Genomic DNA, 27,692 nt, shown 5'->3' on the forward strand with positions numbered 1-27,692 from the left:
AAGGATTTCAGATCCAGAGCAAGGTCATCTACCAGTTCAGTATCAGGTCCCCACAATGATGGGCAAGAGGGCAGCTCCTCCCTTCCTGTCTGTCTCTTGAATAATTTAAAAAGAAGTAATAAAATCAAGGAGAAGAAGGTATTACAGAACATCAATCAATCTTATAGGTGCATAAAAGAGCATGTCTCTTACCTGAACATTTTGAAAATCTTCTTTCATTTTCAACTGTTTTGTGGTAACCATCTTCCTATAATTAAAATGGCAACAGTTCATTAATAAAAAATGGAGCTAGCAACATTCCAACAGTACGATGAAAAGTAAAAACAAAAAACCAAAAAAACTAAATGGCACCCCCGCAAAAAAAAAAAAAAAAGAAAAAAAAAAGAAAACAGATGCTTGCAACATGCACTGGTCACCTTTTCTGCTCTGACCATTTCTTAAATTTTCTATATCAAACACCAAAGCCATTGTACAAGTTTCTTTTCAGAATTTAAGAAACTCAATACAGAGTGAGTTACATTTTCTTGCTAAAATTATCTTTTGATACTAGGATTTCAACATGAACATTGAAAATTCAGAAACTGCTTACCACTCAGCTTCCTCCATTTTTCCTTTGTCTTTTTTCCCTCTGGTTTTATATTTTTATTTGTTGAATCATCATGTAGATTTGCTTTCCATGCAAATATAAGAGCAAAAATAAACAGATGAAGGCATAAGGAATTATAGGAAAATATGACAGCATGCATAACTAAGATTGGCGTTCTACTCCAGGTATCACTATAACATGCTGCATTTTATGGAAATGATTATAACAAAATAAACGCATGGTATGGTGAGCCTATTTGTTACAGGGAGTCGATGTCCTGCAGATATGGCTTAATTAATTACTGCAGTAGATTACAGTCAGTTCAGCAACATATGGTATAGGACTCCATCAAAATTTTACTATTGGGCTGCATAGGGGGTATAGCTACCTAATCCTCTATATGCAAGCACCAACATTCCATCTGGGTACTGGTTTGTGTCCTGGTTGTTGCACTTCTGATCCAGCTCCCAAAGCAGCAAAGCTTGGCCCAAGTGCTTGGACCCCTGCAACCCGGTTAGGAAACCCAGGATAACCTCCAGGCTTCTGGCATTGTTTGGCACAACTCAGACTGTTGCAGTCATTTAGGGAGTGAACAAGCACACGGAAGGCCTTCTCTCTGTCTCATCTTCCTTCCATTTATATCAGTCTGCATTTCAAATAAAAACAACACATTTAAAATAACCACCTCACTATACAAAAATATGCAATAAAACTTGAAGGATATGTGTGGAAAATGTGTTACACTCATATCATGTTAAAGAATTGTCAATGATTTCAATATAACAGACTAGGAAAAAGGCATGTGCATTTGGACCAGGGAAGAGAACACAAGAAAAACAGAGGGAATGCTTTCTCCAGAGAAAGTTAGAGAGGCTTGTAGTAGAAATTCCGCAAAAACAACACAGGTACAGTAGAGCAGTGTGGACAGCACAAACACATTAGCAAGTAGGGCCATCACCCACAACACTCCAGCTGGGAGCTAGAAGAGTTGCCATCCTCAGAAAATGATCTGAAAGCCCTGACACTGGCGATACTGCCTGAGGGATAACTTTGAGGACCATACTGACTTTGAGTATGGCCTGCAGCTGTGGTAGGGCAGGGGCTAGGGGACTGATCTAACACCATGAAAGAAACACCCATTTCTTTCTCCCCATTCCTTGGCATGGAAGCCAAGCAGGGAAAAAGCTGTCTTAATGCCAGTACAGACAGCAGTGACTCTTGCATGCTGTGACCAGGGAATTTTATCAGAGGGTGAATCTGTGATTCTCCACTGACTGAATCTTGTGTAAACAGCACGCAGTGATCTGGGCACCCACTTCTAACTTACAAGGTGCTCACATCCCCTAACTTCACCAGCTCTGGAGGGCACTGACACTGCATTTCCTGCACCCTGTGACTGTAGCATCCTTGAACACTATCACTGTCATAATGTTGGGTCTACACAATCACTATGTTTGGTATCAGGTAATCAGATATTTGACTACTAGTGGAGGGTTCATGGCTCACACTGAGAACCACTCAGATCCATGTACCTGCATAGTATTACACAGAATATTGTTTAGGAAGTAGATTATACAAACATTCTAGAGAAACTGAATCACAAGCACATTGACAATCTAAATAGATGAATAACTAGGACTAAAGACCTTCCCATCAAAGTAAAAACCTGGAGAAGACTGCTTCAACGATGAATTCCACCAAAACTTTCAAGAAGAACTAATTCCATCTATTCACTCTCTATTCAAAACAATGGAAAGGGAGACAATCTTCCCAAATTCCTTCTACTAGGCCTGCATCACTGTAATTCCTAAACCAGGGAAAGATACAACAGAGAAAGAGAACTCTACACCACTATCCTAGATGAACACAGAAGCAGAAATTCTCACCAAAACAATACCTAATCAGATCCAACAACACATCAGAAGATCATCCTCCCAGGCTGGTTGGGATTTATCCAATGCAGAGATGGTTCAACACACACACAAATCAATAAATGTGATAGACTACATCAACAAACTGAAGGAAAAACCACATCATGGACCTGGCACAGTAGCCTAGTGGCTAAAGTCCTCGACTTGCATATACAGGATCCCATATGGGCATCAGTTCTAGTCACGTCCACCCTGCTGCCCATCCAGCTCCCTGCTTGTGGCCTGGGAAACCAGTCAAGGAAGGCCCAAATCCTTGGAACCCTGCAACTACATGGAGACCTGGAAGAGACCCCTGGCTCCTGGCTTCCGGCCTCAGATCAACTCGGCTCCAGCAGTTGTAGCTGCTTGGGGAGTGGTTCAACAGACAGAAGATCTTCCTCTCTGTCTCTCCTCCTCTCTGTTTATCTGACTTTCCAATAAACATTGAAAAAAATACAAAATCTAAAAAAAATATATCACATGATTATTTCAATAGATGCAGAGAAAGCATTCAGTAAACACCAATGTTACTTCATGTCAACAACTTTGAGCAAGCTAGACAAAGCAGATCATTCTTCTACACAATGAAAATGCTATATGAAAAACCCAATGTAAGCACATAATGAATGGGGAAACACTAGAGGTATTTTCACTAAAAAGCCAAGGATGCCCACTCTCACCACTTCTATTCAACATGATGCTGGAAGCTGTAGCCAGAGCTAATGGCCAAGAAAAAAAATCAAAGGAATACAAATTGGAAAGGAGGAAGTTAAGTTATTCCTGTTTGCGATTACATGATGCTTTACATAGGTGGACCAAGAGACTCAACTAAGAGACTAATTGAACTCATAAAAGAGTCCATCATGGTCACAGGATGTAAAATCAACTCACATCAGTGTTCTTTCTATGTGCATATAACTCTGTGCCTGAGAAAGAAACTGTAAGATCAGCCCAATTCACAATAGTGGAGGAACATATCTTAAATACCTTGGAATAAACTTAACGAAGGGTGTGAAGGATCTTTACAATGAAACCTACAAACATTTTTTCAAGAAATAGAAGAAATCAAAACATGGAAAGCCTGACATATTGCAGAATGGTGGGATCAACATTATCAAAAGGTCCATATTACTGAAAGCAGATCTACAGATTCAATGTGATTCCAAAAATTCCAACGACATTCTTCTCAGAGCTAGAAAAAAATGATGAAATTCACACAGAGAAATAATTTCAAGCAAGAGTCCTCACATTCTTGGCCAAGCTGTACAAAAAATATACTCTCCCCTAAATCCATTCCAGGCTAGTCCCAGTGCTACTCTCCCAGTAATCTCAGAATAATTTGTTAGGCAGGAAAAGAAAATTAACATCACATGTTTTGGGAGACATTCAGTTTTCAACCAGATGAATTTTGTGAAACAAGGAAGAAATAGCAATTCAACAGTAAAAATACGCAAAATTTGAAAATGACATAATATATATAACACATCAAATAAAGCTAATGTGCATATGCATAACTGGTCATTTATCATAGCCTGGGCCAAATCACATGAGGCTGGGTGTCAGAAATGGAGATGTTCACAGGAAGCTTTAATCTATAATTAGGAATTTGCATTTCAACTATAAATAATTAGAGTTCAGGAAAGATCACATGGGCATATACCAATTTTTGAAACTGACTCCAGAGTGGGGATTGGACTGAAGGTAGTCAATTAGAGTCCTGGTGGCAGTTTGAACAAGGGCACTATTAGTGGAACTGAGAAATGTAGGTAAAACTGTTGGTTCATAATAGGATTGATACAAGAGTAATCCGCAAGTTTCCAGTATCAGTAATTTGGTAGGTGAGTTTGCAAGGGGACTGAGTGTTTGGGGAGTCTTTGAGGAAAGCAATCCATTCCTTTTGGGTACATAATGAATCCTGGATTTCTGTTTAAGAAGAAAACCCAGTATTGATGCATAATAGCACTGGGAACCAGATGTCTGGGTTAGAGAAAAGAGATATGGAATGAGAGCCACAAAGGCATGTGAGCTCACAAGAAGTAGGTAGAATGGAAACAGAATCCAAGATAGAACTCGGAGAAATTTCAACCTCAAGAATGCTCAGATCAAGAGGCCAAAGAGAAATCATGGAATAAACATATAGAAACACAAACAGCAATTTTGGCTTTCCTGGACTAACTGTGGACTGCATTCAAAAGAATTGGTGAGCATGGCAAATTGCTGCTGAGGAAGAACCAGAGGAAACCATGAAACCCTAACTGGAACAGCATCAAGTAGGCTTCCTGTGCCTTGGCCCAAGTTCAGAGAGACTCAGAACAATTACTGGTAACTCAAGAATGACTGTCAGCTCTTTTGTCCATATATACATATATATATATATATACCTAGCATTAAAACTCCTCCCCTTTTCTCCAGTAAGTCTTTGCCTTTTACTTTTATTTTGTTGAGGAAATTGTCCAGTTGATGTTGAGTTCTTTCAGCTTGCTGTTTGTGAATAAGTACCAATTACCAAGTGTTTTCAGGACAATTTTCTTGCCACCTTTACAAACTTCAGAAATTTGTAGATGGTTCTGTCCATATAATTCTCAAGTTTTCTTTTCCCGAGTTGGCAGAAACTAAGCTAAGCAACCAGCATAAAAAATTAATTAAAATCTCAGCAACTTGGGCCAGGCACAGTAGCCTCCTGCCTGAAGTCTTTGCCTTGCATGCACTGGAAGTCCACATGGGTGCTGGTTCATGTTCTGGCTGTTCCACTTCCTTTCCAGCTCCTGCTTGTAGCATGGGAAAGTGGTAGAGGATGGCCTGGACCCTGGAGATGCTACACCCAAGAAGGAAAACTGGAAGAAGCTCCTGGCTCTTGGCTTCAAGTCAACTCATCTCTGGCGGCTTTTATCACTTGGGCAAAGAAACAGCAAAGACCTTTGTCTTTGTCTCTCTTTCCCTCTGTAAATCTACCTTTCCAATAAAAATGCATCTTTTTGCAAAAAAAAAAAAATGCCATCTCCTCATCTATTATTTTTATCATAAAAAGGCTTTGAATTTACAAACAGCCAAATGCAAGAGTGTTCCCTCCAGGGTATGAGTCTCGGGGAGCTACACGCTAGCCAGGACCATGTAACAGCTACTCAGCACTTCTAACATTCAGGATTCACCAATTACTTCTGGATCTCAGATCAATCTATAGCAAGACTCAAGACATTATATCAAGGGAAGAACTTGTCACAATTTTCTATTTGTTTACTTTGTATCACTACTTTAGAATTTTGTGAGACTATTAACACGTTTACAAAATACTACATTAATACATTCCTTTGAATCTGTTTATGGACTTCTGTAGTATTATATTATACAAAGATTTGAGAATGAATGAACCTTGACTCTTATTCTTTGATATGATTACCAGTTCTTGCCTCATTTTATCTTATAATAATTTTGTTCAACTGAAAAACAAGTCCATCTATAAACTAAAAATAAATTTCTTTACCCATGTGTTCCAGTTTTGGAAAACTGAATTACTGGTAAAACTGGGTCTTCAAAACCAAAACTATGAATCTACAGGTTTTCACCACTCATCTATATTGCTTAGTAAAGCATTCTGTTCTCACAGGAAAACTCATACTTTTATTACATATACTAAAGTCAAGATAGACTAACAATATTATCAAAATATTTCATTTTCTGAATGCTAAAATTAAACAATCATTCACTATAGGAGAGACAGGAAGATCATCCATTTGCTGGTTCACTTCCCAAATGGCACCAATGGCTGAAAATGATCCGATCCAAAGCCAGAAGCCAGGAGTCTCCTCTAGGTTTACCATGTGGGTGCAGAGTCTAAAGGCATTGGGCCATTCTCTACTGCTGTCTTAGGCCACAGGCAGGGAGCTGGAAGGAAAGTGGAATAGCCGGGACATGAACCAGCACCCACTGGTACTGCAGCACATGCAAGGCGAGGACTTCAGTTGCTAGTCTACCACACCAGGCCCAACAACACTTTCTTATTTTCAATTTTAGAACCTACTCTGCTTCCAGTCATCTTTTTAACCTATACCACTAATACTCTTTTTTGATCATAGTTTTTTCCAAAAATAATATTAATATCATCGAGCAGTTATATTTTGTTTGCATACTTGTGGAATTACCTGTAGCTTCATTTCTTTTTGCTGTTCAACTAGAATTTGAAAACAGCAGTATGTACTAACATTCTGATTTAGCTCAGTTTAAATGGAATACCTACAGTATTTTTAAAGTTCATTTACAGTTTGAAATGGGCTTTTCTTATACGAGTAAGAAAGTTCAATATTCTTACTGTTTCTGAAAAAAGTGATTGGTTTTTTTTAGTGCATTTCTCCTGCTCTTAGATAAACACTTATGTTTATGAACACTTCTCAAACGGTATACTATAAACACATTTAGTCAAAATTATCCAAAATTATCCAAAATTATTCTCTGTGATTTTTTTTCTTCCTCTGTTAACTTTAAAGGAACATGGCATCCTTTACCTTCAAGGCCACTTTCAGTTTTTCCCAAAGGATTCTACTCTCAGATTCCAGATCATCTGCTAATGTCTAGAAAAGAAGAAGAGATGGAAATATCATTGTATATGTATTTATGATGACCTTTCTAATTCAGATAGCCACAATGATGACAGGAGTTTAAGTATCTGATCACACATTTCTCATGCATGAAGATGGGTATTACTTGGTACAACAGATTCCTGTTGATTTCCTACCTGCAAACAGACAAAGAATCCAGCAAAAAGCAATCACTGTAAAGTAAATATTTCATGTCTCCTCTTCTCTAGGTCTCACACATTTATTTTTAAAGGTTTCTGTATGTAGTTTCTCCCAAGCCTGGAGCCAGGAACTGCTTCCGGGTCTTCCATGTGGGTGTAGGGTCCCAAGGCCATGGGCTGTCCTCCACTGCTTTCCCAGGCCACAGACATGAAGCTGGATGAGAATGAGGGAGGCCAGGACACAAACCACCACCTCCAAATAAAATGCTGGTGTGTGCAAGGTGAGGACATTAGACACTAGGCTTCCATGCCAGGTGCTAATTATCACATATTTAAATAGAAACATTTCAAGTCTTACTACAAGAATCTACTCTTTAAAAAATACACTTATTTTGGCTGTAACAACTAGTAGATTCTAAAAGCAAAAAAGCCTTAAGGGTTTTCTGTCAGATGGAAGATAGTTTTCAGCTCTTGGCTTCCATGATGCTTCCATCTTGGCTGAGCATGTGACCACCAAAACTTCAGGCCAAAGTGCAAATACCAACTCACTACCAATCAAAAGTAGTAAGGTTCCTTAACACACACACAAAAAAAAAAAAGGTGACCTGGCCTAGCGGCTAAAGTCCTCGCCTTGAACGCGCCGGGATCCCATATGGGTGCTAGTTCTAATCCTGGCTGCTCCACTTCCCATTCAGCTCCCTGCTTATGGCCTGGGAAAGCAGTCAAGGATGGCCCAAAGCCTTGGAACACTGCACCCCTGTGGGAGACATGGAAGAAGTTCCTGGATCCTGGCTTTGAATCAGCATAGCATTGGCCGTTGCACTCACTTGGGGAGTGAATCATTGGACGGAAGATCTTCCTCTCTGTCTCTTCTCCTCTCTGTATATCTGACTTTTCAATAAAAATAAATAAATCTTTAAAAAAAAAAAAAGCCCTCTCTTGGGCCCAGTGCAGTAACCTAATAGCTAAACTCCTTGCTTCCACACATTGGGATACTATGTGGATGCTGCTTCTAATACCAAAAAACCACTTCCCATCCAGTTCCCTGCATTTGGCCTGGAAAAGCAGTTCAGTACAGCACAAAGCCTTGGCACCCTGCACATGTGTGGGAAACACACGGTCATTCCCCCCCCAGACAAACCAGGCACCATTTGCTTGAGGCTATCCCTGATTATCAAAATGATAGAAGAGGCCATCCCTGCCCCTATGTGCCCTGGAGCCATGAGGCCATCCCCATACACAGGCCCTGTTCATGTGAGTCCATCCCTGCACCCACAAGCCCCTGTCATGTTTTGCCATCGCTGCAGTCAGTCACAGATGTGTGAAGTCTTTGTTGCACCCACAGGCTCTGGACATGAAACACCATCCCAGAACCAAAGGCCCCAGTTGCCTGAGGCCTTTCCTGTCCCCACAGGCCCCAGATGCATGAGGCCATCTATGCACCCACAGACCTTTGTCATTGAGGCAGATCCTGCATCCACAGACCCCTGTCATTGAGGCAAACCCTGCACCCACAGACCCTTGTCATTGAGGCAGATCCTACAACCACAAACCCTTGTCATTGAGGCAGATCCTGCATCCACAGGCCCATATTATGAAAGGCTGTCTTGCATCTAAAGGACCAAGATAGATTAGGCTGACATGAACACAGCTGCCCTGGGCATGCAAGCTATGAACACATGCACAGGCTAAGGCCTCCCCAGACCCACAAGTCTTTGGATGCAAGGCTGTCCCTACACCCAAAAGCCCTTTACCTTGTAGCCCACAGGGCTCCATCATGCAAGGGTGGCCTGCAAGAACAGGTCACAGACACTGAGGCTGTGCTCACACCTAAGAGCCCAACACATGAGGTCTTCCTTCTAGCTACAAGCCTCTGTGGCATGAGATGTCATCCTGCACCCACTCATGCCTTTTGTACAATGCTGCTCCTCCCAGGCCCTTAACACATCAGGCCAGCCTGAACCCAAAGATCCCTGTTGTGTAAGGCCATCTCTACACCCACAGACCTCTACATCCAAGGCCATCTCTGAACCCACAGGCACCAGATGGTAGGGAAGTCCACAACAAAGAGGTCACAATCACACCTGCCCTACTCCTAACCCACAGGCCCTGGCATGCAAGGTCAAATCACATACAAAGAAAATTGACAACAAACTCCACAACATCCCATATGGTGGGACGTCATCCTACACACATAGTCCCCTGTCACACAAGACGATCCCTATTCTGCAATACCTTATTTGTACCCACAGGCCCCAGATGGGTGAGGTCATTACTTTACCCATGGAATCCTGCTGCATGAGGCCCCCACTGACCCTTGTCCAGCAAAGCCATCCCTGAGGTTGTCCCTAAATCCACAGGTTCCTGAGGAGACAAAGGTCATCACTGTAGAAATTGTCCCCTGTAGCATAAGGCTGTCCTCGCACAGCAACCACCAACACTCTGCCTCTGGCTTTGTGCTGACGGGGTCATTCACCTGCTTAGCCCACAAAATCACACCCTTGACCTCTGGCATCTCCTTGCCCAGACCTTGTAGTTGTCATGCCATGATGTCAACCTATCAAACAGGGCCTGGTAAATCAATCTCAACCACAAAAGAACACCTTCATCCTACTCTGTTGTCAGAGAGGCCAGGGCCAAGTCTTCCTCAGGGTAATCTCCAATGGCAGCAGGATCCTGGATGGCTATTTCTCACAGCACTCCACTGTGACTTTAAACTCTGCACTGGACATGGCCCAGCCAGTAACTCCATGCCAGATGGGAACATGGCAAATTCCTTCATTTGCACAATAAAACACCTAATTTTTTCCAGTTTTCAGATGTTTAAACATCCTCTGCTGGGCAGCAGAGCCAGCAGAAAAGAGAAAGGGAGAAGTCATGTCAGGTGCTTCAGAAAGCAGCCCACTTTTGCCTGGCACCCATCCGCACAAGCATAACTCCGGTCACTCACAGTCTCTCCAGTCACTGTTACTTTGCTGCTGTTCATCTAGGGTGAACCTGTGCAGAATGAACTATACATCTCCCAACTCTGACGCCTGCTAAAAAGGCAGAGAGACTCAATTTTGCTGACAATCTTCAAATTCTGGGAGCTCTCCAGGACTTCTTGATTGAGGATACTAGGCAGAAAGTTCCTGATTTGCATCACCTCCATCATCAAGTGCTTGAAGTTCTTGTTTCTGACTGCAAAAACTCCTCCTTTATACTCACGGGCTACAATGAAAAGCACATCTTCTGATCACTGCCATTGCTCCCCAGGCACCTGGCAGACAGCCACCCTAGTCAGTTTCCTTGCCCTACCTCTTGTAGCCCTTGCAGGTTCTCACCTATCTGCAACAAAGCAAACAAATAAATAAACAAGTAAAATTTAAAACTCTGCATATATGACCCCTAGAAACAGAGACCAAGTGTGTGCAGGCACAAGGGTAAAAGGGCAGACAGCAAGCACCCTGCTGGTCAGGAGAAAAGGGGGACCCATCCTGCTGGTCAACTCCCCCTGCAGCACAAACCCTGTAGAGCCATCCAGTCAGAATCCCTGCTAACTAAGAAGGGAGCCCGATGTGGAATTTTCTGCAAAGGGCTACAGGGCTCACTTTCCCTGCCTGCCCCTGCACCATCACAAGCAATGCAAGTGACTACCAGGCAGTCCATGCCAGTTGGATTCTCTCGAAACCTGACACGGAATCCCCAAGGGAGTGACCTAGCACTGACATTCAAAGACTTGGCTTGAGCCATCACTCCTCACTTGACATTCCAGTATGAACTTTTCAATGAGAATTCAATGACTGCCTACTGAAATGTGCAGCCTGGGGACAGCATGGTGGCACAGGTTGAGCCATTTCTTGTGATACTGGCATCTATCGTTGGAGCATGGCAACAAAGTCATTTTCTCTGCTTCCCATTCTGCTCACTGCTCGTGTGCCTGGCAATCACAAGATGGTGCAAGGGCTGGGGTGCTGCACTCAGGGGGAAGACAAGGATGGGAGAGGCTGGCTCTTGGCTTTGGCATGCCTCAAACCCAGGTTACTGGGCACAGCCAAGGGAGAGCGGGATGCATGGCCTCTGCTTTCCTCAATCATTCTACGTTTCAACGAATCTGAAAATAAAATGAAATCTAACTCTACCATTCCAAGCCTTTCATTCCTCGAGGTTTCCTATTTCTCCTTTCAGAACATTTTGTCCCCACAAAATTCTCCTTTCCTGCCACTAGTCCCATGGCAAGGCTAACACTCCTGGGTCTCTACTGCTCTAACCAGCACAGCCCTTGACCTGTCATGACCTTTCCTCTTTCTCTTCAGGAGACACACACACATTACCTGCTCTCAATTTCCAACACCCAAGCATCTCCTGTGCCCCTGGCTCTTCAAGGCACCTATTCCTCCCCGACAGTTCCCCCCAAATCCATCACCCTTAGCACTGCATTCCAAACCCTGCTTTTTCTCCCCCAAACTCTAAACCCAGACTTCCTGTTTTTCCCTCAGCCAACAGCACAGCACATGCTTTTCTTCCCAGGACTTTCTCCCAAGTTTTGATGCACAATTCACTCTGTAGCTCCTGACTCGCTGGTGTAGTCAGCTTAAGGGACCTCCCACCATGCCTGCACGGCTTCCCCTTAAGCCCCCTACCTCACGGGAGGGCAATCCCTTCACTGCCCACCCAAGCCAATGACTCACCCTCCAAGAAGGATAATTCAGCAGGTGGAAGGAGGCACAGCTGGCCTGCTTGAGACAGAAGTCCAGGAATCTCAGCATCCTGAAGAGCAGCCTCGGGAGAGTTGAGGTAACTGAAGTTGCGCACAGCTCTGGGCCCAGGACCAGGTGCATGGCCCCCACACAGAGGCGTGGACTCACAGCTGAGCCCTTACCATGGACCTAACTTCTGTGCCTCTGCCCATTCCATCACGGCTTCCTAGTGCAGCTCTCCCAGGTGCAGACAGCACAACTGCCTGTCTCCACTGTCCCAACCCCAAGGGCCGCCAGAGCTCCACACTCAAGGCTGCTTCCCTGCCGCCTCCGCAGACCCACACACTGCAGACCATGGAGATCCAGGATCACTGTCCCTGGAGATCCACACTGGTGCCTTTCAGAATAGCAGCTTGTTCACCTCACCCACACCTCGGCTCTGGGTTTCATCCCCACACTAGAGACCTGTGCTTGGCACTGCTGCTAACCCGCACATGTCTGCCAACAATGACCCACGCATTTCTCCTGCTGATGGAGGCACTCACATTTCACGCTGCCTCCCTGCCCAGCTCCACAAGCACCCAAACAGACCCTGCCTCTGCCCCGCTGAACTAAAATACACCTGCACTTCTCCTCAGACTTTGCCTCTATCTCAGAAACTTCACTGCTGCCTCCTAGAAACCCTCCACTCAAGGAGCAGATCTGAGCTTCCTGCAGCAGCCTCCAGCTTGACCTGTGTTCACCACCTCGGACACAGGAACAGCCAGCACCACCACCCCTGCTCAGGGATGTCCACCAACCCCAACACCTCAGCTTCACCTCAGCCTAGCTGGTTCTACTGTGGGCAAACCCCGCCTCACACTTTAGCCTCCTGCCAGGCTCCATGCAGACCCCCACCTTACACCCAGCTTCCCGCTGCTCCACGCAGACCCGCCTCACACCCCAGCTTTCCCCCAACCCCACGCAGATGCCCTCACAGCCCAGGTTCCCCCTGCTGCACACAGACCACCCTCTCACCCCAACTTCCAGCCCTGCTCCCCGCAGCCCTGCACTGCCCTGTTGACCCGATGCAGACCATGCTTCCCTCACAGACCCCAGCAAGTCCTCGACGTCCATGCCCCCAGTGCCCACTGACCCACTGCTCTCTCCCACGCAGACCCACGCTTCCTCGCCACCCTCCAGCTGACCTGTGCTTCACCAGCACCAAGCACCAAACCCATGCTCCAGCGCCACCACCGCGCCCTGTCCATGTAACAGACTCCACTTCCTGCCACCACACGCCCACGTGTCCCCACTCCCACATTCAAGGCCCACACACCCTCCTCCACTTCCCACTTCCCCTTGGCGGCCCTCAAAGGACCCAGGGCCTCAGCTCGGCCTCCCCGGGAGTCTTCACAGGCTCCTGCACACCGCGGATCAGCACCAAGCCCATCATCCCGGCTCCTACACGACCCTCGCTGCTCTGTCAAGGCATCACGGGAAGAACTTTTCTTTACCCCGGGTCTCTTTCCGTGCCTGAGAAAACTGCTTTCCCACACATCACTAGGCCCAGCGCTACAAGCACCCAGACCCGCGCGGCCCACACTGACCTCACACAGACACACATGTCCCGCCCTCATGCAGACCCATGTGGCCCCACCATCACCCAGACCCAAGCACCCTGCACTCATGCCAGCCCATGTGGCCCCACCATCACCCAGACCCAAGTACCCTGCACGCATGCCAACCCACGTGGCCCTACCATCACCCAGACCCAAGCGACCTGCACTCACGCAGACCCACGTGGCCCCACCATCACCCAGACCCAAGCACCCTGCGCTCAGGGCAACCCTCGCGGCCCCACTATCACCCAGACCCAAGTGGCCTGCACTCAGGGCAACCCACACAGCCCCGCCCTCAGGCAGACACACCCGGCCCCGCCCACATGCAAGCAAAAGCAGCCCCGCCCTCACACACCCCCACGCAGTCCCACCCTCACACACACACACACACACACACACACACACACACACACACACGCAGCCCCGTCCTCACACCATCACACACACTCCCGCCCCACCCTCATGCGGACCCACGCAGCCCAACCCTCACACACACGCAGTCCAGCCCTCACACTGAGACACTCAGTCCCATCCTATCCTCATGCAGACCCAAGCGGCCTGCACTCACACAGACCCACACAGCCCTGCCATCACCCAGACACACGCAGTCCCGCCCTCACACTGACAAGTGCAAGCTCGGCTCTCACGCTGACACAGGCAGTCCTGCCCAGCCCTCACGTAGACCCACACGGTCCTGTCCACCTTCATGAGGCCCCACCCACTCATACACCTGCACCACCCAGGCAACTTCACCTCTGGTGGTGGCGCACTGGCCTCCAGTGCAGCTGCGGGTGGCATGGCAGTGGGCAGTCCCTGCAGTGGTGACTACCCTCATTTTCAAAGTCCCCAACAAAAGCCTGGAGAGGCCTTGGACCACTGCAGCTGTAGTGGGTATGGAAAGTTGAAACCTGACTCTCCACTAGCCTCTCCCTAGACCTGCCCTTTTGAGGGGTCTCTTGCAGGCAGAGCCCTGGGAGTGGCTCTCCCAGGAAGAGGTGCTTTCACCCTAGTCCTAGAGGCAGTGATGTAGATCAGCCTCCTCCACTCTCCACAGCCGCTGGTCAGGGACGCTAGGGTGCTGGGCCTGTGTTCATGGCTTGGCAGCCTCGTGCAATGAGGCTGTTGATGGGCACATGGGGGTGCTGGGCCTGGGCTGCCCAGCAGGACTGCGGGGACATGCACTGGGGTGCTAGACCTGTGGTCACTGCTGGGCGGTTGCCTCTTACCAAGACTGGGGGCACATGGATGAGGTGGGTGTTGGGCCTGGGCAGCCTCTTTCGGTGGGGTTGCGGGGACGGACATGAGGGGGTGCTGGGCCTGTGGCCATGGCTGGGCAGTCGCCTCCGGTGAGACTGCAGGGGTGTGGATTATAATTCCCAGTAGGAACTATCTTGCTTGCCTTCCATGCCTGCATTTTGGTGGGGCAGCCCAGGAGCTCTGTGCCTGGGAAGCCAGGCATGCAGCTGTGGGGTCCCTTGTGGGGTCATGGCAGGCTTCCCTGGCATAGAGGAAGCTGCAGGCCACCCCCACTCAGGGAAGAGGCATGCAGATCCTCAAGGGAGCTCTGTGCTGCTTACAGGGGCATTGACTTCGGCTTTCCTAGGTGTGGTTCTGGCGCCCAGGGGTGAGATGGGAAGGGTGGCCAAGAGCCAGGCCAGTTGGACTCCCAGCACCCACGTGGAAGACCCGGAAGTGCTTGGCTCTGGATCAGCTGGCTTTGACTTTTACGACCACTGGGGAATGAATCAGCTGACAGAAAATCTTTCTCACTTTGTCTCCTTCCTGTAAATCTGCCTTTGCAATAAAGAATAAATATCTTTTAAGATGTCCTGAGAATATACTGGTCTTACTTGTGTTAAAAAGAGAAACTGAAAGAAGTAAATACATTTCGAGTGAATACTATCATCCATTGTTTCTTAAATCACAGAAATCTCATTAACATTCTAAGACAGATCTTTCCTCTTTCATCTTCACCCTGATGGTTTACCAAATCATTTTCAATCTGCCACGATTTTGCCTTTTTTTGTTACAGATCTATTTTAAACTGAAAACTAATAGCTAAATATGTGTGTGTGAGTGTATGTATTATATATATATAATTGTGAATTTTATACTTTTTAAGCTGCGTATATTATGCACTGATCAAAACAGTATAGCTAGCAGATCACATCACATATGATGTGGCTTTTGGGGTCCTGCAGGGAGCACAGCCCTCAGCAACTCCTGTGTGCCCATATCCTGCAAGGAGCACAGTCCCCAGCAATTCCGCCATGCCCCGTCCCCAGCCTTGCAGGGAGCACAGCCGTCAGTGATTCCTGCGTGCCCCAGTTGTACAGGGAACACAGCTCCCAGCTCCACCATGCCCCAGTCCACAGCCCTAGAGGGAGCACACCCCCAGTACCTCATTTGTGCCCCTGTCCCAGGTCCTGAAGTGAGCACAATCCCCGGTGACAACTTTGTGCCCCTGTCCCTGGCCCAGCAGGGAGCATGGGCCCCAATCCTGCAGGGAGCACAGCCGCCAGTGATTACTTTGTGCCCCTGACTTCTGGCTTGCAGGGAGGGTGACTGCATCAGGCCATTGACTTTGCAGAGGTCCCATAGCCCTCCTCCTCCCACCTTATGCCTGTGCCCACCCATAGTCCTGAGAGTTCTAGGGCAGGGATTTTTTCCCACCCCTTGGTTATCCAGCTCCCCTTATCTGTTACTCCGCCAGATTCAAGTCCCTCCATTGACATTCCCAGCCAGCAGCAAGCTGATCTCATGCTGGGAATCTGCTGAGTTTTCATTGGCATGCAACACATCAGCCTCCATTGTTGTGCCAGGGTGTGTGTGTGTTTGTGTGTGAGATATTGTGGTGTGGGGGCACTGTGGTGCCAGGGTGTGTTGTGTGTGTTCAAGGCACTCTGGTGCCAGGCTCTCTGTGTGTGTGAGGCTTTGTGGTTCCAGCGTATGTGTGGGGTGCAGGCATTGTGGTGCAAGGGTTTGTGTGTGTCTCTCTGTTTCTGTATGTGTGTTCAAGGCATTGTGGTGCCAGAGTGTGTGTTGTGTGTGTAGCAGGCTGTGGTGGCATGGTGTGTGATTGTGTTTATAGGCATTGTGGTGGCATGGTGTGTGTGTGTGTGTCCCTGTGGTGCCAGTGTGTGTGTGTTAGAGTTACTGTGGCCCCAGGGTGAGTGTGGGGATGAGCAGGCATTTTTGTGCCAGGGAGTGTATGTGTGTCTGTGCATAGCAGGCAGTGACAACGAGGGTATGTATGTGTGTATGTGTGTACGTGTGTGGGGGACATCGTGGTACCAGGGTGTGTGTGTACACGCACGTGTGTGTGTGAGAGAGAGAGAGATAGAGATTTAGGGGCATTGTTGTGCCCGGGTATGTGTGTCTCACTGTGTGTCTTTGTATGTGTGCTTGAGGCATTCTGGTGCCAGAGTATGTGTGTGTTTGTAGCAGGCATTGTGGGGCCAGGTTGTGTGTGTGTGAGAGAGAGAGAAAGAGAGAAAGAGAGAGAGAGAGAGATTGTGATTTGGTGGCACTGTTGTGCCAGGGCATATGTATATCTCTGTGTATTTGTGTATGTGCATTCAAGACATTGTGATGCCAGGGAGTGTGTTCGCATCTGTGTATCTTACTATGTGTGTGTGTGAGGCATTGTAGTGCCATGGTGTGAATGTGTGTGTGGCATTGTGGTTCCAGGGTATGTGGGGGAGGAGCAGGCATTGTGGTGCCAGGGTGTTTGTGTAAGTCTGTGTGCAGTAGGCATTGTCGAACCAGGGTGTACGTGTGTGGTGGGGGCATTGTGCTGCCAGGGTGTGTTGTGTGTGAGTGTTCAAGGCATTGTGGTGCCAGGCTGTGTGTGTGAGGCTTTGTGATGCCAATGTGTATGTGTGTGTATGGCTGGCATTGTGGGGCCAGTGTGTGTGTGTGGCTGTGTGTGTGTGTGTGGCATTGTGTTGCCACTGTGTGGGGGGGGAGCACAGGTATCTTGGTTTCAGGATGTGTGGGTGGCAGGCATTATGTTGCCAGGGTGTGTTTGCAGCAGTTTGTGATGCCAGGGTTTGTTTATTGCATTGTGTTGCTGGTGTGTGTGTGGCATTGTGGTGCCAGGTTTTTGGGTGTGTGCCTGTGTCTGTGTGTGAATGTGACAGACACTGTGGTGCGTGTGGGTGAGTGTGTGTGTGTGAGTGTGAGTTTGCCAGGAATTGTGGTGCCAGGACTAAGCCACTGACTGTGATACCCATATCCCATGCTGGCATGCCTGGGGCGCAGTCCCAGCTCTACCTATGAACCTGCTTTTTGCTATTGCACACAGTGGGATGTAGCAGGTGATGGCTAGGTACTGTGGGCCCTGCCACCCACATGGGGCACCAGAATGGAGTTCCAGGCTCCTGGCTCTGACCTGGTCCAGACCTGGCATTTCATTTGAGGAATCAAAAGGCTGTATATGCTTCTCTTGCTCTTTCAAATAAATAAATTAAACCAAATTTAAAAAAAGCAAGTTTCCAAAGAAAAACATACAGTACATCTTAGACTTTGAATGTTTGCGTGCCTTCTGAAATTGATGTTGAAATTTAATAGTTAATGTGATAGAGCATGAGGAATTTTACCCACCTGGGTGAGAGTAATATGCTGTGTAAAAAGGATTCATGAGGTTGACATCATGGCTCAATCGGCTCATCTTCCACCTTCAATCGCTGACACCCCATTTGGGCATTTATTGGTGTTCGGGCTGTCCACTTCTTATACATCTCCTCGCTCAAGGCCTGAGAAAGCAACAGAGGAATGCCTAAGTCCTTGGGACCCTGAGCCCATGTGAGAAACTGGGAAGAAACTCCTAGCTCCTGGCTTCAGATCAGCCTATCTCCAGTTATTGAGCAAATACGGAGTGAACCAGGGATTTAAAGATCTGTCCCTCTATGTCTCTGAAAATCTAACTTTCTAATAAAAACAAGTAAATTTTTACCAAGAGAGGGTACACTTATTGAACATTTGCACCTTTTTGCCCTCCCCACTCTTCCCATCATGGGAGCATTGGCAGCTGGGCTCTCACCAGCTGAAACCTTCATCCTGCATTTCTAGCCTTATGAACTGAGGGCAAAACAACTTGTTGTTTATACACTCCCAGTACCAGGCATTGTGTTATAGAAGCTTGAATGACTGCAACAGAATGTTACCTTCTGTTATATGAAAGGAAACAAACAAGAATATTAACTTGTATCGCTTGTATTTACATAAATAAGCAATGGAGGAAACATAAGAAAATGATAAAAATGTTTTTAGAAATGGGATCTGCTAATTAGGAAGATTAAAAAAAAGATTAAAGCTACACCTGACAAGGCATGATTTATTAGATATTAAAAGATAGTACTAATGTATTTACTAAAACAAAATAATTAATAAAACATATATAGTATGAATAGTTTTGAAAGAATCCAGAGGTTCAAGCCTGGAAGAAGATGGAGTAAAAGATTCGTGGTACTCATTTCTGTGATTTTTGTCTCTTTACTTCTTCATAATTTTCATTCTCATTGCTTACCTGCATGTATTTTCTCTGCTTCATACAATAAATTTGCATTATCTCTGCAGTTTTCAACATTTGAAACAACCTGTCATAACACTTCCCAAATTACTGGGAAATAGTTTATGTAACGGCATAAGCATTTCAGCCACTTCAGGAGCGCTCTGAGTCCCTGAACTCCCGGGGAAATTCTCTTTTCCTGTAACCTATTGAAGCATACCATCAGAACCAAACTCTCAGTATTTACAGTTAAAAGGCAAACTGCTCAAACTACAAAAAGCTTTGCTTAAGTTAATGACAATGTATAATCTGTATTTTTTAAGTAAAATATGCTACTAAGATCTAGTGAATGAACAAAATGATACACCATACACCACTAACATAATTTTTGTGTCAAGAAATCCCCCTAAATATCTAGTTTAACTGACTGACTTCTCCAAAATGATTTTTATGGGTAATGCATCTTTTCTGTTTCAACACATTTGGATTCTCTTCTAATGCATGCCCACACATAAAGAAGTATGAAACTGGGCCCGGCACAATGGCGCAGTCGTTAAGGTCCTCGCCGTGCATGCCCAGAATCCCATATGGGTGCCGGTTCTAATCCTGGCAGCCCCGCTTCCCATCCAGCTCCCTGCTTGTGGCCCAGAAAAGCAGTCGAGCACAGCCCAAAGCTTTGGGTCCCTGCACCAGTTTGGGAGACCTGGAAGAAGCTCCTGGCTTCAGATTGGCTCAGCTCCAGCCATTGTGGCCACTTGGGGAGTGAATCATTGGACGGAAGATCTTCCTCTCTGTCTCTCCTTTCTGTGTATCTGCCTTTCCAATAAAAATAAAATAAATCTTCAAAAAAAAGTATGAAACTATTTTATCAGAAATATTGATTCAAAATTTAAAACTGTTGAGAATAAATTGCTGGTATAAGAAAAGCCAGAAGGGAAAGAGTGAAGCAGGGGTTTCTGTGTAAAGAACCACCACTAAAGCATGCCAGTCCCTTGACAGTCTAATGAGAAAATACTGTGTGATCAAGTATAATTCATATCTCTGAACCTCAGCTGAGGAGAAGAAAGAACTGCATGGCACAGGATTGTCATATTTGATGTCTGTCAATAACTTTAATTCATGGCACACACATAATATCTTCTTCCTTCTCGAAAACTAAACATACTCACAAAGAAGCATTTGACCAGAAAACTCTCAAGATGGCAATCTGCAGCCTGAGGGGGTGGAGGCAGATACCATCTGGGGCAAAAAGGGACTCAGATCAAACCTGGTGAGTTGGAAATCGACCCAGGAAAGATGCTGGTGGAAGCCCTAGCCTCCACGTTAGAGACAGAGGAAAGCAGAAGGACACCTAGATCAGAACATTTGTGGCAGAAAAATTGCCTGAAGAAGAAATCACAGGCACAGACCGAAGCACCCTCTGCTAGAGGAGGGAACGCCATTGGGGAAGTGAAGCATGTGTGTCAGACACACACAGGGCAAGATCTCAGCCCACCCCCACCCAAGGGCTCTCAGACCTGAGCCACCCAGAGGGACACCAGAATCACCTGAAATGGAGATGCAGAGTCTCTCAGGGTCAGAGGTTTCAGTGACCCAGCAGTGTAAGGGCTGATTCTGAAAGTGCATGGGAGAGTGACAGCACCAAATGACCACCTGGCACAGTGCAAGGGAATTCAGCAGTGCAGGTTTAAATTCCAGGACAAAACAAATTCATATAACTCCCCACCATCGCTTGCCTGCTAGAGGCGAGGGAAGGCATGGTGTCCCCAGAACGTGTTGAGTTTAGATACTGATTGCACACTGGACAGCAGTGGCTAGGTCGTTCCTGCTCTAGGCAACTGCCCAGTGGGCAGATGCCATGAAGGTGCTGGGCGGCAGGGGGCTTGTGTACAGACCTGGAATGTGCAGGCCTTGCATTACAATGCTGTGGTCAGAGGTCACAGAAATCCTCCAGCTGCATACCTACCTGAGACTGGGAAATACCAGGGCCAAACACAGTGGAAGTACCAGTCGCCCACAAGGTGGCAGCAGCTGACAAACACCCTGATTTTCTGGCCATCCCAAGGGTCTCACAACCCCCAGATCTCTGGATAGACACAGCTGTTCCAGAACCCAAAAGGTACATCAGAGATTAAAATTTCAAAATGAAAAGAAAGCACACAGACATGAGAAGAGGCACCAGGAAAAGAAATTATTCAGATGAAGGAGCCAGTACTCTCCCCAAAAATGATCCAAAAATATCCTCAAGCTCAGAGTTGCAAGATGAAGACATCGGGGAACTAGCAGGTAAGGACTAAAACAAAATCATCATGAATCTCTTCAGGGACGATGAGAAACGCTGGGAAGAAATCAAGGAATTCAAAAAGAGCATTATCACAGAAAATAAGCTGGTCCAAAATGAAATATTAGGACCAAAAAACAATGTAGAAAGCCTGACCAACAGAATGATGGCTGCGTAACAAAGAATATCAGACATAGAAGATAACCAAAATGAATATACACAATTAATAAAATATCTGGGAGAAAATATGAACAAACCCAAGAAATCTATACAAGAAAGGAACAATGCCATCAAAAAGTTAACTATCAGAATTATAAGCATTCCAGAAGACACATAAAAGGAAATAAAATTAGAGATACCAACACACACACAGACACACACACACACACAGAGTGAACAGGGCTATATCACGACCTCTCAATACTAACTCTGAACCCAATGGCCCGAACTTATTAGTCAAAAGACACAGATTAACAGAAAGGATCAAAAAACAGGACCCAACTATCCACTGCCTATAAGAGACACACCTAATCAACAAAGATGCAAAGAAGCTGAAAGTGAGAGAGGATGGAAAAGAACATTTCACAGCACTGGAAAGGAAACAGAGCAAATGTAGCTTTTCTAATTTCAGATGCTATAGACTTCACCATGGAAGCCATTGAAGCAGATAAAAATGGACACTACATGATAAAGGAAGCCAGCAACTAAAAGGAAATAACAATAATAAATGTTTTCATGCCAATCACAAGAGCACCTAGCTATACAAATCAATTTTTGACTGACGTAACAGGAGTCATTGATGTCAATACAATAAACGTGGGAGACATTAACAGCAATATATAGATCAAGGAAACAGAAACTAAGCAAAGAAACAATAAAACTCATACAGACAACAGAACAAATGGACCTACCTCCAGGACTGCCACATGATAGGGCACAAATCAAAACTTACCAACTTGAAAACAACAGAAATCACACCATGTATCTTCTCAAACTATCAGAGTGAAGCTGGAAATCAATACATTCAAATACCCTAGGAAATTGGTAAATTCTTGGAAGAAGAACAACATGATTTAAATGAACAATGCATCACAGAAGAAATTAAAGAAGAAATCAAAAAAAATGCTTGAAACCAATGAAGACTCACATACAACATATTAAAACATGTTAGATACCACCAAGGCAGTATTAGAGGTAAATTCTTCTAAACAATAGAAGGGGAGGCAACTCTTCCAAACTCGTTCCTCATAACAAACATCATCTTTACACCTACAGACTGATATTCCTGAAGAATATTGAACCTAAGGCCATTGACAAAACACTAGCCAACAGGATGCAAAAACACATTAGATGGATTATTTATCTGGACCAAGTGGGATTCATCCTGGGCATGCAGAGATGGTTCAATGTTTGTAAATCTATAAATGTGATACATCACATCAAAAAAACAGAAGAACAAAAATCAGAATAGTTTCAATAGATGCAGAAAAAACCTTTTTACAAAATCCAACACCACTTCATGCAAAAAATGCAAATTAAGCAGACACAGAAGGAGCAATCCAAAACATAATCAAGGCAATATATGCAAAACCCAATGCCAGCATCATATTGGATAGGGAAAGATTAGAGGCCTTCCTGCTAAGATCTACAGCAGACAAGGTTGTCCACCATGACCAGGGCTATTTAACAAAGTACTGAATGTATTCACAAATGTCATCAGAGAAGAAAAAGAAATCAAAGGAATTCAAATTAGAAATGAGGAAGTTGTCTCTGTTTGCAGATGATATGATTCTATACACAAGAGAACCAAGAGACTCAATGAAGACCCTGTTAGAACTTATACAAGCATTTGGCACACTTGTGGGGTACAAAATAATGAAAAGAGGGCCTGGCAGCCTGACCTAGCAGCTAAAGTCCTTGCCTTGAACGCCCCCGGATCCCATATGGGTGCTGGTTCTAATCTGGCAGCTCCACTTCCCATCCAGCTCCCAACTTGTGGCCTGGGAAAGCAGTCGAGGATGTCCCAAAGCTTCGGGACCCTGCACCCATGTGGGAGACCTGGAAGAGGTTCCTGGCTCCTGACTTGGGATTGGCATAGCATCGGCTGTTGCGCTTACTTGGGGAGTGAATCATCAGATGGAAGATCTTCCTCTCTGTCTCTCCTCCTCTCTGTATATCTGACTTTCCAATAAATAAATAAATCTTAAAAAAAATAACAAAAAGTAATTAAAAGCTATAGTGTATGCAAAAACCCCAAACCTGATGAAGAACTAGCTAGCAGGGTACTATGAAGAAGCTCTCGGCTCCTGGCTTTGGACTGGCTCAGTTTCAACCACTGAGGCCACTTGGGGTGTGAATCACTTGGGAGGATTGGGGATTTTCCTCTCTGTCTCTCCTCCTCTCTGTGTATCTGACTTTGCAATGAAAATAGTATCTTAAAAGAGTAGAAAAGTCCTCTCTGGGCCAAGTTCATTGCTGACAGACAGGTTAAACCTTTACAACTGAAACCAAAGGACAGAGTTCAGCAGCACAGCCCTTGGAGAGGCCCAGGGGAAGACAGAGACGCCACAGAGGCCAATATCACGGCTGCGACATAAACATAGCTGCCGTGCCCAGCATCCCAATGCACTGAAACTATGAAGTTTCAACCCACTAAATTAGTTTTGACTTGCACAACTAGAAAATTCCATAAACTACAATTTTATACACAGTAAAATATCACAGTTTTTTTTCCTGAATTTGTCTTACCTAGGCTCACTCAGGCAAATATACAATGTAACTGCATCATTCATGGGAATACTTTCAGCAAAAGAAACATGTATTTTAGAGTTACTTATACATCTCTTTTATATACCATACCATACCATAAAAAAAGAGTGACCTCTGTAGTTTACAATTTCTGAAGAACTTTGACTTGTTTCTTGTATGATTCTATACATAGGAGAACCAAGAGACTCAATAAAGACACTGTTAGAACTTATGCAAGAGCTTGGTAATCTTGCAGCAATAAAGACCAAAACAAACGAAGGGGCCTACATCAAATTCAGAAGTTTCTGCACAGCAAAGGAAACAATCATCAAAGTAAAAAAAAACCAAACAACAGAATGGGAGAATATCTTTGCATACTACACAGGAGATAAGGGGTTAATCTCCAGAATATATAAGCAACTCCAGAACAACCAAAACAACAAAACAAACAAACAAACAAAAAAACAGTCATGAAATGGGCACAGGAAATGGCCAGTCACTTTTACAAAGGAACAAATCCAAATGGCTAACAGGCATAAGGAAACAATGCTCAAGCTCCCTGGTAATAACAGAAATCCAAATAAAAACATCACTGAGGTACCACCCAACTCATACATTTCCCATCACCAGTCACAACAGCCAAAAAACATATTAAGCAACACATTAAGGAAGTAACACATTAAGGAAGAGCTGTTGTCATTTTCTAAAACATGTCTGGAATTAAGGTTATATTATTGAGTGAAATAATCCAAGCACACAAAAGGCAAATCACACATCATCTCATTCAAATGTAAGATCTGTAAACTTGATCTTATAGATGTTCAGAGTGGAAGGCAAGTCCCTTCACTACCCCAGTGCTTGCATGTGGGTTCCTGGTGCTCTATTCTCCATTGTTAAGTCCACACAGCAGGATCTGGGAAAGATCTTAAACATAGCACATAGTGAGGCCATAGCTGCTGGTGCCACAAACCCCTGCAACATGAGAGAAGAGCCACCTCTGTGCCCAGAATCATGTCATGGGCACAAAAACCCTAGTGTGACTGAAGACCAGCTCCCTAGGGACTAAAGTCACTCAGTACCCACAACTGGGCAAGTTTTTCCTTAGTCATGATAGTTTCTTTCATCCTGTCCCAGAGGAATAAGGCTATTTTTTTATCACAATTCAGTATCACAGAAAGATACAGTGTGATTGAAATTACAGCCCTCCAAGAACACATTAGCTCTTTTCAGGTTATGTAACTTTAAAAGTGTTATTCTTGTGAATGAATAACAATAATCTTGTGAGTTTGGAGAAAGTGTCCTCTGAAGTACATTTAGAATGTGTATTTCTCTACCCAGAGGGGAGAAGCAGGTACATTCACACTGCTGCCAACACTGGGATTGAGTCCCTTTCCATTTGATTTCTCATGTAATTTAAAAGTCTGTTTGAGTTCAAAATTACTACTAAGTCTAGGGACCAAAACAGACAAAAAAATATGGGTTGGGCCTGGTTTGTTAGCCTAGTGCCAAGTATCCTCACCTTGTGCACACCCAGGGATCACATATGGGTCCCGGTTCTAATCCCAGCAGCCCCACTTCCCATGCAGCTCCCTGCTTGAGGCCTGAGAAAGCAGTGGAGGATAGTCCAAAGACTTGGGACACTGCACCCATGTGGGAGACCGAGATGAAAATCCTGGCTTAGGCTTGTCTCAGATCCTGCCATTTGTGACTACTTGGGGTATGAACCAGCAGATGGAAGATCTCTGTCTCTTCTTTTCTCTGTAAATTGGAATTTTCAATAAAAATAAATAAACCTTAAGGCCTGGCACAATAGCCTAGCAGTTAATGTCCTTGCCTTGAACGTGCAAAGATCCCGTATGGGCACCAGTTCTAATTTCGGCTGCCCAGCTTCCTATCCAGCTTCCTGCTTGTGGCCTGGGAAAGCAACAGAGGACAGCCCAAAGCTGTACCCCTCTACCCATGTGGGAGACCTGGAAGAAATTCCTGGCTCTTGGCTTCAGATTGGCTCAGCTCCAGTCACTGTGGCTGCTTGGAGAGTGAACTATCAGATGGAAGATCTTCCTCTCTGTCTCTCCTCCTCTCTGTGTATCTGCCTTTCCAATAAAAAATAAATAAATCTAAAAAAAATCTCTTGCCTAATACAATGTTCTGAACTGCTTCCTCTATATTTTCTAGGAGTAGTTTCATTCATGGCCCTAAGAAGCCTGGCCTAGGGAGCCCCCGTAACCCACCTGAGATGGAACTTTTCCTGATGCTGCATGACTGGGGAGTGCAGGGGAATTTGAGGCTTGCAGTGGCCAAGACGTCAGAGGATAAGAAGGATGCGGCCAGGCGCCCAGTGAACAGGAGGGAGCCCCACACCCAGCTGTTGGCAGTGGGAGCTGCCAACCCTGAGCTCCAGGCTGCCTACTGGGGTGTCCCTGCTTCTTGGCTGACATTGTCAGGTTCTGGGCACTCCAGGGTAGGGAGTCCCAAGGGGTTCCTGAAATTTCCACAAGAACCCAGTCACTTGAGACTCGGTGTGTGTCTCGGGAGTGTCAGGACAGGGAGTGGGGATGATTATCCAGCTCTGACCACCTTCCCCCAAAGAGATGCTGGGAGATAGCTAACCCAAGCAGCTCCAGGGATGAAGGACCTACTGTCACCCTGCTGGGCATCTTTGCTCAAAGGGCAGATTCCTCCTCGTCCAAGGAGAAGTGGAGAATCTTCCTAAAGGACTGCTATGCAGCAAAGCCCTCTGTTGAGTGCAAAATGCCATGCACAGGGGGGAGGCTGAGGCCCTGTTGGGAGGAACTTGCCTAGCCAGCCTGTGGCTCTGGGGTCTCACCTGTGAGGGTTAGGCCCTTCAGCGCCCCTGGAGCCCATGTAGGCCTTTGCTCCCAGCTGAAGCACATACCATCTGCTGCCACTGACCTAGTCTGTCCTCTGTCCCCCTGCCTGTAGGTCCTGGAGCTGCCTTGTTAGATCTTGCAGACAGACTCACTGAGCGATATCCAGTTCTGGCTACTCTATGCTCCCCCCAAGGGTGAGGACACAACCGCACGGTCTCCTTTCTACACAGGGACTGCCAACATCCAGCCCTTGTTCCCTGACTCTGTGGACTCAGATATGGCTCAGTGTCCTCTTTTGGGAGAGGCCTTGAAATAGTCCTTTTCAGCTGGACAACAATACTGCTTTCCTCTCCAGAAGTCTTTGGCAGAGGATGTATCCTGCTCATTGGAGGGGACCCTCCCTCTGTACTGGCCCTGCTCAAACCATAGTGGAAAATGCACAGATACGCATGGTCCAGACAGACATGGGGATGTACACGAACACACACGCAGGCGCACATTGGGACACTGAGTGGAGTGAAGGGGAAGAGTGGAGAGAGTCAGGAAGCTACATGCAGAAAGGAGAGGGGAGAGAAGAGGAGGAAGCGAGTGAAGGGAGAGAGGAAGATGAGAGCCCATCCCCAACAGACTTCCCAGAGATGGCCAAGGGGTGTGTGGTGGGCAGGATGGGGCTGAAGAAAAGGCATACAAGTTTTTGTGCAATAGGAGAGGGACAACTTGCACACATGTACCAGGAGAGCAAATGGACACAATTTGTGATGCTTAGAGAAAGCTGTGCTTAGCCTGGCTTGGGCCAGAGCTGGAGACTCTGC

At 45.8% G+C, this 27,692-nt stretch overlaps 1 long non-coding RNA gene across 1 annotated transcript; it reads right to left on the reverse strand.

Moving 5' to 3' along the window:
• Window positions 1-626: 626 nt before the first annotated feature.
• On the reverse strand, window positions 627-18,260 carry LOC121158249. The gene is made up of 3 exons (XR_005884174.1): window positions 18,114-18,260; window positions 6,996-7,061; window positions 627-670 (listed from the first exon to the last, which is right to left on the reverse strand). It is a non-coding gene; the product is annotated as an uncharacterized LOC121158249 (long non-coding RNA).
• Window positions 18,261-27,692: the final 9,432 nt, after the last annotated feature.

Source organism: Ochotona curzoniae, unplaced genomic scaffold (genome assembly GCF_017591425.1).
Source record: "Ochotona curzoniae isolate NIBS_2020 unplaced genomic scaffold, NIBS_Ocur_1.0 contig_378, whole genome shotgun sequence".
In the NCBI taxonomy this organism is placed as follows: Eukaryota; Metazoa; Chordata; class Mammalia; order Lagomorpha; family Ochotonidae; genus Ochotona; species Ochotona curzoniae.